Genomic DNA, 12,553 nt, shown 5'->3' with positions numbered 1-12,553 from the left:
ACATCTCTGCATCTTGAGTACTCCAGCTATACATTATTTATGATGGAAGTTGAATGCCAAGGGCCAAATTGTTAGTTCTCTCATGAGATGGACATTGATTGTATTTGAAATAGCATTAGGAATTGTTAAATAAGTTGTGAATAAGTGACCAGACCTATCATTTAGTCATATTGCATATGAGTCTCATGAATGTACATTATAGAATTTCATGTTGTCACATTTTGTTTCTATTTTAGATTGCTTGGCACAATTCAAAAATCATGTTGGTCTGTAATATTTTAAATGTACTTTATGTACTTTAAAATATTACAGTGGTACCTTGGTTTAAGTACACAATTGGTTCCGAAAGTCTGTACTTAACTTGAAGCGTACTTAACCTGAAGCGAACTTTCCCATTGAAAGTAATGGATAGTGGATTAATCCATTCCAGACGGGTCCGCGGAGTACTTAAACTGAAAGTACTCAAACCGAAGCGTACTTAAACCGAAGTATGAATGTATTTAAAAAGAAAGATAAATAATGACACCCATTTTTTCCTGAAAGGCAAAGGGCAGCTATCCCAGAAGCATTACAGTTCCAACAACTCTTATGTAGTAATCCGACTGAGTTCAGTGGCAAATCTCAAGAATGAATGATTTGAAGGCTTGGAATTTATTTATTTTTTATAAATAACATATATTTTACAAAGTTAGTTTGTTATATATTTGTACACCCCTTAAGATATTTTGGCCAATATTTTCATGATGGTTCCTAATATCAAGCAGCAGGTTTTCATCTCTGTTTGGATATAGTTGGACATGAGCCTTTCAAAACTGCATCAATTTTAACTACTGATTTCAAAGCTTCACAGATTTTTTGGTTTCTTAGAATGCTAAGTATGAGGCTCCTAACATAACAGCTATGCAATAAATAGATTTATTCAGGCAACCTGTGCATACTTACTCCAGAGCAATCGTCTTTTGAACCTTTGATTAAGTGGGACAGTAGCAGAACCTCTTACTGTTCTTGTTAATAATTGCTTTGATTGTACATTTTTACACGAATCTCCCTATATAAATGATGGTAAATAAAAGTTCTATTTCGTGTAATTCCATAGGCTCCATTTTAAAGTGTTTAAAACTATCCCCTTGAAGACTGGCTAAATGCTGATCCTTCTTTCCTTGTAATCGCCTGATATTTTATAAACTGTCCCCTTCTCCATCTGCAGAAATATGTCCTCTTGTAGGAGAGGGATTTCTATAAAGCTTTCTGAGAGGAAAGAAACATGCCAATTAACAATATTTTCCATTGGCCAATCTCCAGAATAAGACTGTTGTTACAGTTCTTGGTGCAGTTTCCTTTTTTATGTTAATGGTTTCTTTCTTTCTTAACTAAATTGCTATGTAGCTGGCAAATAATTGAAAATAGACCACTCTTAAAATAATAATTTTGCTAACTGGAAAAATTTGTTCATTTCTGTTATGCTGCTTTATGCATGTGTCTTTTCCCAGGCAGCTCTCCGGACAGTAATTTTTATGCCATTCCTTTAAAATAACTTGAAAGTCTTGCAGGGCCTTTTTAGGCATTCAGTGCTGTTCTCTGTTGAAAGGGCAACAGAGTTGGGAGATGTCATGATTTTGTTGATTAATTGGACCATTATTTTGGCTATGTTATTTGTCTGTATTGGACTTTATTTTTCTCTTGTACTATTTTTAATAACTCCTTCAGACAGAATTCCAAGAATGTTGGAGAAGCATGGAAGGAAGGTGGGAATGAATTACATTGCAGTCATGTGTTCAGTTATCAGGAAACAATGCATTTTTTTTGTAAATAATAACCAAGTGGAAGTGTGACAGGAAATACATATTTCTTCTATTGGTCATTCATAAACAGCATGTGAAGAAGCCAGAATGATTCCTTATCTCACTAAATGGTTAGAGTATTTAAATGAGGTCCCCACATGGGACATTTAGGAAATACAGTACCTGTTCTGGTTGCATGGTACCTTTTGAGATACACAGTCCTATCAAATCACCATATATGCCAGGCATCCCCATACTGCGGCCCTCCAGATGTTTTGGCCTACAGCTCCCATGATCCCTAGCTAACAGGACCAATGGTCAGGGATGATGGGAATTGTAGTCCAAATCATCTGGAGGGCTGAAGTTTGGGAATGCCTGATATATGCTGAACCTTCATAGAAATATATTTTTAAAAATTGACTTGATATGAATCATGGTAACTTTAGGTATACAGGAATAAAACTACATTTTCGCAATATTCACAAAGGTGATTTTAAGTTCTCTTCCATCTTAAAAATCTCCCTGCATGCACAAACTTTGCAATTAAGGAGAACATAAGGCAATACAGTTTCTGCCTCATGTGCTAGCTTCCCAGAAGAAGGGAGATATTGGTGTGGTAAGCACTCAAGCCAGCTTTCCTTTGCTCTCCTCCTGAACATACAAAATTACTAGGGGTTTTTTGCTCCCAAAACTGAGGTAGGTGTGTGTGTGTGTGTGAGTGAGAGAGAGAGAGAGAGAGAGGGAGAGAGAGAGAGGCCGGAGGAGGTTTGGGCATGATAAAAGTTTTGAAATCCCTCAACCCTTTTTCATGCTTTCCTCCACATTTGCACCTGTTCCCCCCCCCCCTTTTTGCAATTTTATCAGCATAATCAGGGACTCTCTCCCAAAGCAATTCCATCAGGGAAAAGTAGCATGTGGACCTAAAAGGGGGGGGGGGAGTCAAAGCAAGAGCAAAATTTCCTGCCCTCGCTCAAAATGGGTGAACATTTTTAGTCCCCCCCTCCGTTCCATCAGTCAAGGTTAAGAGAAAGGTCCATTTGATGGGCTGTTTTGTTATCTGCAAAACAACCCTGTTTTCTTTCATTCCTCTAAAGTAGGGTGTGTGGGGGTATTGCTTTTGTTTTTTAATAATGTTATATATTTTTGTGTTTTTATATTGTAAACTGTCCTGGGATCTTCAGATGAAGGGTGGTATATTAATTTAATTAATTAATTTGTTGGTTGGTTGGTTGATTGATTAATGAGGTATTCGCAGTGTTACACAGCAGAATTCCAAAGAGCGAAAGTTCAGACCTGGCAATTTTGATTGCATTTCTACCAAAGTTATCAATCCTTACAAAACAATCAAAATGACAAACAGTAAGTTCAACCTGAATATAAAATCAAGTACCAGCATCTGAACTAAATCAAAAGGTTGTTCTGATTGCAGACCATTCCTTTTCACATCAGTGTGATGCAGTACTATTGTTACCACGGCCAGAGCTTGCATATCCCACCCACCATTCAAGTTCCTTTTTGAGCATTATATTGGAAGCACATCTCACTTATGTTTCCTCATTGGCTACTTCTTTAAAACATCTGAAGGCAATTGAAGGACAGTCCATAAATTGCTCCTTCTCTCTCTTCTTCTGGAAGACAGGAGAAGATTCATGAAGTATACTGCCCCAGGGTGGGAAGGAGATGTTTTAGGAAAGAGAGTTGATTAAATAATAGGCAGAGTTTAAAAGCTGATTAATAAGTTTATATTTTTGCATACAGGGTTCTATAGTTGTATATGAGAATATTCTGTCCTGTTACATCAGAATGGCATGCTGGCATGGTTTCTCCTGCCTGAAAAATGTGCCTTGAAGTCAATGTTTGGATGAAAAAATACCCAAACCCACGTGTTCTCCTGGAATGATACAGCCAAGCTTGGTTAAAGGAGGGAAGGCATTTTTATAGGAAACCATAATATGGAAATTGACACCTAAAACATTTGCTAAGATAATTTCCAGGTCTTAGCAGAGCAGTCATTTGAGAAGACAGTTCTGGCATTATTTAAAAGAGGCATATATTTAAAAATATGAATGAATAAAAATATCTCCTTAATGTTAACTATATGTTAAAGGGAAGTGACCTAGAAAAATGTTTTATCCTCAACTTCTAAGCAGGATTGGATTCAGAGTTTCCTTCAGCAAAACTCTGCTACCAGGATGCTTCTGTTGGAAGGAGACAGGTGATTTTTGCCAATTCTCCTTTCTGCCCTGTGGCCCCTGAAAAGCTGCTTCCAGGGGTTAGTGGACGTTCTGAAACAGCATGGAAGGTGATGCGAAGGCTGCAGGGGAAAGGAATAATTAATGAAAATTGCTTCCCTGCTTCTTCCAACAGGAGCATCCAATGAGTGGGGTTCTACTAATGAGACTGTTAGATCCAACCATATTAATTTATTAGACTATCACTTGAGCATTTTACTGGGCCACTTTCCATTTAAGATCTGCGGAAGAGCAATTCTGGATCTAACCCATATTCAGCATCACAACTGAAGCTTCGGGAGGCAAAGTATATATTTGTATTTGGTCTTATATAAACAAATGATGATAAAGTACTGACGCTGCCAGACCTGCTGTTAAAATAACTTGATACTTGCCACTGTCTGCGTAGCATGTATTTGATAATTATGTCCACATGGCCTGTTTTGTGACAAACTCTTGGTGAGCTGTGTTTGAAAACAGAAATTCTCCCTTCTTTTCTAGAGTACAATCAAGCTGTTACTGAACAACATACAGCCTAGTACAGAAACTTACATGACAGATCTATTTGAAAGGACTGGGGCTACTCAGGCTTGTGATTTACAGATTCATCCTAAGTGCCACTGTCCATTGTATGGTATCGGCTCAAGATACAGTAACAAATGACAGATTGTATGGCAAGTGTACCATGTTAACTACCAGGTTAAGCTTTCCATCTTCTTTTCTCCGAATTGCTATACGTGGTGTGCTAGGTTCCTGTGAATAATCTGAGTTGTTTCTCCCCTGCAAAACCATAAAGTCCATCTTGGCTTTCTGACACTGACTAAACTACTTGGATTAGGAAAACCTGGTCTTAAAAGAGAAAAATTGGATGTTCAGCAAACCCAGCAGATATTTTGAAACACTCATGGAGCTGATAAGAGTCATCGTAAATTTAAACATTACCTTGGCTTGCACGGAAACCACACTAATAAATGGCTTTGAATTTTTTATGAATGACTGAGTACCAAGCTTTACTAATAAGCCCAAGCTGTGGTGCTTTATATTTTTCTTTTCTTTTTTCTTTTTGGCTAAAGGATGCTGCAGAGAAAGCACTGATGAGGTGTCATATAATTTTACAAGTTGCATAACTGCTTTTAACAACTAAACTCTCTCTGATTAAAATAACAATTGAGCCTGTAATTTTTCTGAACAGCTGCTGCTACAGGGGGTCATTACCTTGGAGAGCTTGGAAATAATTGTACTCCTAATACATGAGTTATGTAGTCTCATGTTTTACAGCAATGCACAAAGTTTAAAGCCTATAGTAGAATGTTATTTGAAAGCTGTCAAACCATGTTAAAAAAGACTGCATCGTCAAAGGCCCTTGTGGCCAGGATTCAACATGTAGCCTTGTCTTACTCATTATAAAATGCATGTTTATAAAGTTCCACAGAGCATCCAATTCCCAATTCACTTATATCAGCAAGACTTAACTTGCTCATTAATCTAAATTCTTTTGCAACTTTAATCTACATGTTTAATTAATCATAAAATGAGGCGGTAAGTAATTTCAGCAATGTGTGGCTTGTTATCAGATGCATTTAATCACTCTTCTGTGAGCTCATTTGGAAACACCTGAAGATGTCGAGAGCAGTTTGAATAAGCATAAATTATTCTTTGTCAGTGTACTTCACCCAACTAATAAGACATTAATTTAAAAAAAGGCAGTGTTAGTCATTTTTAGATCTTCACCAATATTTTTAGCTTAGCAATATAACACTAATTGTATATACTGTACAATACACAATATAGTGTCGGACAGTGGAACAGGGAGTATTATTCAATTCATTTTCCTGTTTACATGTAATTACTCTGCGTAATCTTAGGTTGAATGAAGATTAACCATAGTTATCAAATCGTAAGTATTTAAATGTTCTTGGAACAAGCTACTGTACTAGTTAATTGAAATCATAAAAGCTACTAGATGATATATGGTAATAACAGTTGTAAGATTATATTTTCTCTGTGAATTTATTTTTGTCTGAAGTACCTTTATGCAGTTTCTTTTTTACTGTATTAAAAATATAGCCAAATATGAATCAGTAACATCTATGAATGAAGAAACACATTTTAATATAGAGACTATTGATCTGATCTTGACAAACTAGCAGGGCATAACAGAACCCTTTACAAGGCAATTGGATACCAAACCACTGTATAGTGTACTAACTGGAGAAGGTCTCTCTTGTCTTGGCACTGCAACCACAGTGCCTTCAGGGAGAGGACTGTGCACGGTATCCTGAGCCTGTTAGGAGCTTATGCATGGGTTAAATAGCTGCACAGATCTCCAGAGTTATAATAGTGCTGTGCTGCAATGCTGCCCTACTGTGTTCTGAATATTTTCCAAGTATACCCCAAACCTAAAATCACCAATGTGAACTCTCCCTTTCCCCTTTTTTGAGAAGCTGTGGCCAGAGGCAGAGGACTATGTAAGACTGGAGACTATTTATCATCCTTTTCTCACCTTTCTTTCTTAAGACATGGTCAGTGGAAATATTCCTAAACCAAAGAAGACACTCGCGACCTCAGGCTGATCTTTCATAAGGGTGAATTATACTCCCCAGAGTGTTAGACATGGATGAATTAAAAATGGCATTTTTGGAGAATGTCAGCACCTGTCCTGTTTCTGCCTTGCAAGGGTTGACATTCTGTAAGAATAATTATTTCTTTAGAAAGAGATTTGTTGACCTGTCATGGATCTTCACAAACACACATTCTGCTGACTACTCCTTTGAGCTCTTCTAGATATTGCAGTGTGTAGGTATTATAGCAGCAAGACATTATTTCTGCTATAAGAATTTTACACTTCCTGCAATGTTTTCTCTGCTCCATCTTTTCTTAAGGCCCTGTTTTCTTTGACTATGTAGTGCTCTAATAAGATCATTAGTCAGGCACACTGTCTCCATGAACTCTAAAAGATGCTGCATTGCTGGCACTGTGGCAATACACTGTGGTAACTGATCCCTCTCTACCTTTTCCTGCTGACAAATTGCCCCTTGTGATCTCCACAATTTGATGTTTATTTTAATCCTGTATTCCTCTCTAGATGGAAGACATCACAGAGTGCTCGGCATCTAAAAACAGTAAAGCTTTTGCAATGTCATATAGTTCCGACTTGTAGGCTGGACAGTTTAACAACATTCAGTGAAAGCACAAGAATAAAACTGTGTACATATTACATTTAGGATCTGTCTAAGAAACCAACCGCCAACTTAAAGAATATATGAGCTACTTCTGTGTCTTTCTGCATGCAAGAATTTATTTTTGACTTGTTTACTTTGTAAATGAAAATAAAACTCATGCAAGATATATGGACTGCTTTAGACTAAATGGGGTGGGTTTTTTTTTTTACAAAAGGAATAAAATGATCCATATTGGGGAGTAAGTGCCTGAATTCTACAAGGGAGTTACATTGATTCAGTGTGGAGAAAGTTCCATTAAGACTTCAAAAGAGTAAAGGTGGAAAGAGATGACCACTTTCATATGATAACAACTTTTAAAAGACATCTGCTACTAGAGGGTGATCAAGCCACAACTAAGCACTTTAATGCATGCCTTACTCTCTCCCATTAAAATAAGAACAAAAGAAGATCTAGATGATTAGACCAAAGGTTCAGCTAGTCAAGCAGTCATGTAGATTAAACCATTAACCTGTGATTGCTATTATTTCACAATTATTCAAATCTAGGTATTTCGTGGTGTAGGCATGGTAATAATGCTTCGTTGCTTTTCCCAAGTCAGTTACTCTCCTTCCATTCCCCAGTTTACCATTCTAAAAATGAATAAGCTAAAAAAAAAAGTGCTTAGTGATGGTAGTGGTAGTAATACTACTACTACTATATTTTTACAAATCAGTTTTAATAACTCTCTTCAGCTGTGATTTTTCTTTACTCAGTTAAAATAGTTAGAAAATATTGATTAATTTCATTGACTCATTAGAGGTCTAATATTTAGCTGAAAAGTATGAATTCTGTGTAATTTATCAATATTTTCTAATATTCAGAATCCTGTGTTTGCCCCAAGTATTGAAAGGGGAATAACAGTGGCTCTATGGTAGTTCCTGTGGATCACACACCTTTGGACAGAGTATGGTCAGAAGCTTTTATAAAATCAGTACTGAAATTGTATCATTACTGGACCTAACTTGGAACTGACTTGGAACATGGATCTGTAGATGTTTTCTGGCTGAAATTAACACAATAAAATATTCCTGGTTTCCCAACCATTTTGGATAATAACACATTTATGGAATGCCATTTTTATGTAACCAACTAGCTGCTTTGTGTCTCTTAAAGATAGGCCAAAATAAGCATTTTCACTGCTGATTGTCAATAGCTGTGAAGGAAACATACCTTCAAATTGTTTTCTGTCTTTGTTTTTAATAGACCTACTAGATGCTGTCTTGCTGGCTTCTTCTCTGATGACACCTATCAGGAGACACTGCTAGAGCAGAAAGGCAGCCTGTGACGGGGCCAGGTAACATTTGCATACTCACCTAAATGTTCTAATCAGTGGTAAAGGAAATGCTTTTCTCACCTGCCATATTTTCTCCCCTTATAATATCTTCATACTCTAAGTTTATTTTCTAGTTAGGTGATGACCTAGATAATATAAAAGAAATGAACATTAGAAATGGTTTTTTCACTTCGTTGAATGGCCCCATTGTTTGGGGAGTGCTGTCTTATCCTACTGTACACATGTACATAAGTAGTATTAATTTCATTTATTGTATGTAGACCTCTCTGCTGAGGCAGTCCCATGAAACACCCCACACTGACTTTACAATAAGAAATATCAACAATAAAAACTCATAGAAAAACCATTTGAAATCCAGTATAGATGCAGACTAAGATAAAGGCTTGTTGAAATAGGAAATAGACACCAAGAGATATGGCACCTGTCTGATGCGTAATGAGAGGGAGTTCCGAAGGATAGATGTTGCCACACTAAAGGGTTTATTCATATGTTTTATGTAACAGACTTTCAGATGAGGTGGTATTTGTAGGAGGCCCTCTCCTGCAGAGCTCTGTGATTGGTGGGGCAATGTTTTAGGAATATATGCACCCTTTTCTAAGGGTTAACTCTCCCTTAAATTATGCTTCCTACTTCAAGGCTGGATTTAAAATTTAAAGTTTTGAAAGCACAATTTCCTAGATGCTTGACAATTCTGCATAAGATCCATTTAACTGAGCAACTGTGTTATCCAGAGGTCTAACTGCATTCTAGTTACCAGTAGTCTGAAAAGGCTATGTAACTACATAAATCATCATTGATATCACTATTTATTATGGAGAGATTAAGAGCATTCCTGGCACTGGATTTGTAAAAAGTTAATATAATTGTTGTGAAATATGGTGGAGATCTATGGTTACACCTGCACTTGCAATTCTCACATACTTGCTTTGCCATAGGAAGAAGCAGGGGCAGTTTATCCTAATTCAGCACCTGAGGCAAAATAGGGGTGTGCCTGTCCCTGCCCCCTACCTCTCTGCCACACCCTACCCACCTCTTCTGCTGCTTGCTGGAATGCCTCCCCTCCCATTAATTAAAGATGTGGGTATCTTTGTCAGTGGTATGTTACTGGTTGAGTAAAAGTGTTCTACAAAGTTACATTGTTTATTCATATCATACCTTGTGAGGTATGATAGAGTGAGATGTAGTCATTTCCCAAAGCCATCTAGTGAGTTATACATGGCTCGCAACTCCAAACCCAACACACTCCACCTGCCTTCAGCAATTAAGCAGTTTTACAATGCAGAATCTATAGCTTCAGGATTTACATTCCAGTTAGTTTCCCTAGAAATATCTATTTCGACCCTTTTGTCAGCCCCTTCATACCAACTACAGTGGTACCTCGGGTTAAGAACTTAATTTGTTCTGGAGGTCCGTTCTTAACCTGAAACTGTTCTTAACCTGAGGTACCTCTTTAGCTAATGGGGCCTTCCTGCTGCCACTGCACTGCCACCACACAATTTCTGTTCTCATCCTGAAGCAAAGTTCTTAACCCGAGGTACTATTTCTGGGTTAGCAGAGTCTCTGACCTGAAGCATCTGTAACCTGAAGTGTCTGTAACCCGAGGTACCACTGTACTGGTTTTATAAAGCAGGACTAAGTATTCAATTAAACTCTAGCAGGTGGCATTTCTGAATCACAGAGAGCAAAGGAGTTTAGGAGAATTCAAACACAATTAACATCTGCATATTTGGTTATAACTATTTTCTGAGAAATGTGTAGAAAGAACCAAGTTGCACATATAGTTTTTAAAGGCAAAAACAATAAAAAAGAAATCAATTAGGTAAATTGTCCAAAAATAATTTAACCCTGGAAAAACAAGGACTAAAATTATGTAGTAAATCATTGCACTATATAAAGGCAAGCAATGTAAACCATAGGGTTGTGTCCAAGGAAGTTGTCCTGTTAGTGCAAGGACTTCTTTCTGTGCAGAGAGACTTTCTCTTCCTGTGTGTCCCATGTACACATGTACACAAACACACCAAATCTAGGGGTTCCCCAACTCTCTGGAGATTTGTGGTGGTTGTGGAAAGGGAGTAGAAGTCCTTGTGCTAGTGTGATGACTTCACTGGATACAACCTAAACTGTCTATGGGTAACTTCCATTCATGTTCTGTTATTTAGAACCTTGTTAATGTTTTGTTAGAAAAGGTAGCTCAAGCTTATTTGCAATGCTGCAGATGCCTTCCTTTCCTCTCCCAGTACCTCTGTCAGGCATGGCCCTATAGGGAACCTGTGGAGTTCTGCAAATGTTATTTTATTGTTTTATTAAAATTTTATTTTATTAAATGATGTCAAAGTATAAAAACAAACTTCTCTCCAATGAATTCCCCCCGCCCTCTGCGCATAATCTGTAGTATTGTACTCCATTTATCTAGGGCTGGAACTGATGAAATAGCCCATTTCTCTTTGTATGCTATCAGTCAGTGTATCAATTTTGGCAATCTCTAAAGCCTTGATCAGCTTTTTCTTCATAGATGGTATTGTTTCACTTTTGCAGCGCCTAGCCAACATAATTTTGGCAGCAGCAAACAGCATATTCATAATAATTCAACTTTATGTAAAACTGCTTTTTTATTTTCTTCAATACCATGGTTTTTCTTGAATGTAAGTAATCAGCGTAAGAGGGGAGGGAGAATCAAGATAGATGCTTTCAGTGCTAAAAAGCAAAACAAGACAAGTGACATTGTAAACAAAATAATAAATGCCACTTACTACTTCTGTGGGATGGTTAATGTTTTGTGCACAGTTCTCAAAGGAAACCCAACTCCTGCTCTTTCCGAAAGGTCATGGGGCAACAGACATAGTTTATCCCATTTTATCCCCACAAAATGGCAGAGAGTGACAGAGTGTCTAGTCTAGAGTGTCTTGAGTTCTAGATGAATGTGGAATTGTACCTGAGTCACCTATGAGCTTTTAGAAAAGAATGCTTAAATCAGTTGGGCCTAGAGAATGAGAAAGGGGGTGTAAAGAACCCAGAAGACAGGCACACTGTGCAAATTTATATGTTAAGCCTATGGCAGACAACATTAGAGAGACAGAATATTAGGCTATCAGTCAAGGAAAAAGGAGCGCAGAGAAAGAGAGCAAATTGACCTGTTCAAGCCCTGACAGAGTATATGAAGTACCCTGGATAGCTGTTGCTTTTGGATAAGGGTGGAGGGAGTGGTATGGTATCCTCCTGGTGACGGCACTGAGCACCTGTGGGGCTGCTGCTAACCCCAAACTCCTCTGACTTCACAGGTGCAGTGCAACCACCAGGAAGTCACCACTGGCTCCATCCCCACATGCCTTTGCTCTCTCCTGAAGAGGAGAGGTGGATTTGGTTTTTTGAGGATGCATGTCTTGAGGTTAATAAATTCCCATCCTGTACTAAAAAAGTGAAACCTTGCATTATACAGGGATGTTTAGTGGACATGCATTCCCCCTTTCCCACTCCAGAAGAACTACATCCTTGGCTATGTGGCCATTACACGCTTGGGTTGGGAGCAGCAGCCTACTGCTCTATGGCACAGCGGGATTAGGCCTGGGAAGGGTGTGGCGGCCTTTACTTCTTTGCAACTCCTGAAACTCCCACCCCCAGGGTTGAACAGTATAACAAGACTCCTCTTTCAGGTTGGCTGGATTCCTGAACAAGAGCACTCTCCTTAGAGGGTGGGGCATACACTGGAATATTTTGCTGTAGATCCCACTTTGTTCTCCTGATTTGTCATTTATCCAATCACCCCAAATGAATCTTTGAAGTAATTTGATTAAACCAATGTATATCAGCTCATATAACAAAATTTATGCACAAAGGCATAAAGGAACTTGAAAGATATTCAATAGAGACGAAGTTTATTCTCTGGTTAAGTAGCGTTTTCATTCCATGTGATACAAGAGGGCACAAATTAACTCTATATTAGAAGTCTGGTGTCAGCATCTTGGCATGTATAAAAGCTAAATGGGACAGAATACGGAAATGGTGATACCAAGTAGTGACCAAAATGAC

At 37.9% G+C, this 12,553-nt stretch overlaps 1 protein-coding gene across 10 annotated transcripts in view; it reads left to right on the top strand.

Annotated features, from left to right (window-relative positions):
- Positions 1-12,553, top strand: part of SOX6 (SRY-box transcription factor 6) — a 420,354-nt gene that overhangs the window by 82,569 nt on the left and 325,232 nt on the right. For all 10 annotated transcript variants that reach the window (XM_060275933.1, XM_035120001.2, XM_035119983.2 and 7 more), the window contains one exon: positions 8,437-8,527. The gene's annotated coding sequence lies outside the window, so the exon portion shown is untranslated. The remainder of the gene's footprint in view (positions 1-8,436; positions 8,528-12,553) is intronic.

Source organism: Zootoca vivipara, chromosome 1 (genome assembly GCF_963506605.1).
Source record: "Zootoca vivipara chromosome 1, rZooViv1.1, whole genome shotgun sequence".
Classification (NCBI taxonomy): Eukaryota; Metazoa; Chordata; class Lepidosauria; order Squamata; family Lacertidae; genus Zootoca; species Zootoca vivipara.
The sequence above is the reverse complement of the archived record's forward strand: the minus strand, read 5'-3'. Positions and strand labels throughout refer to the sequence as shown.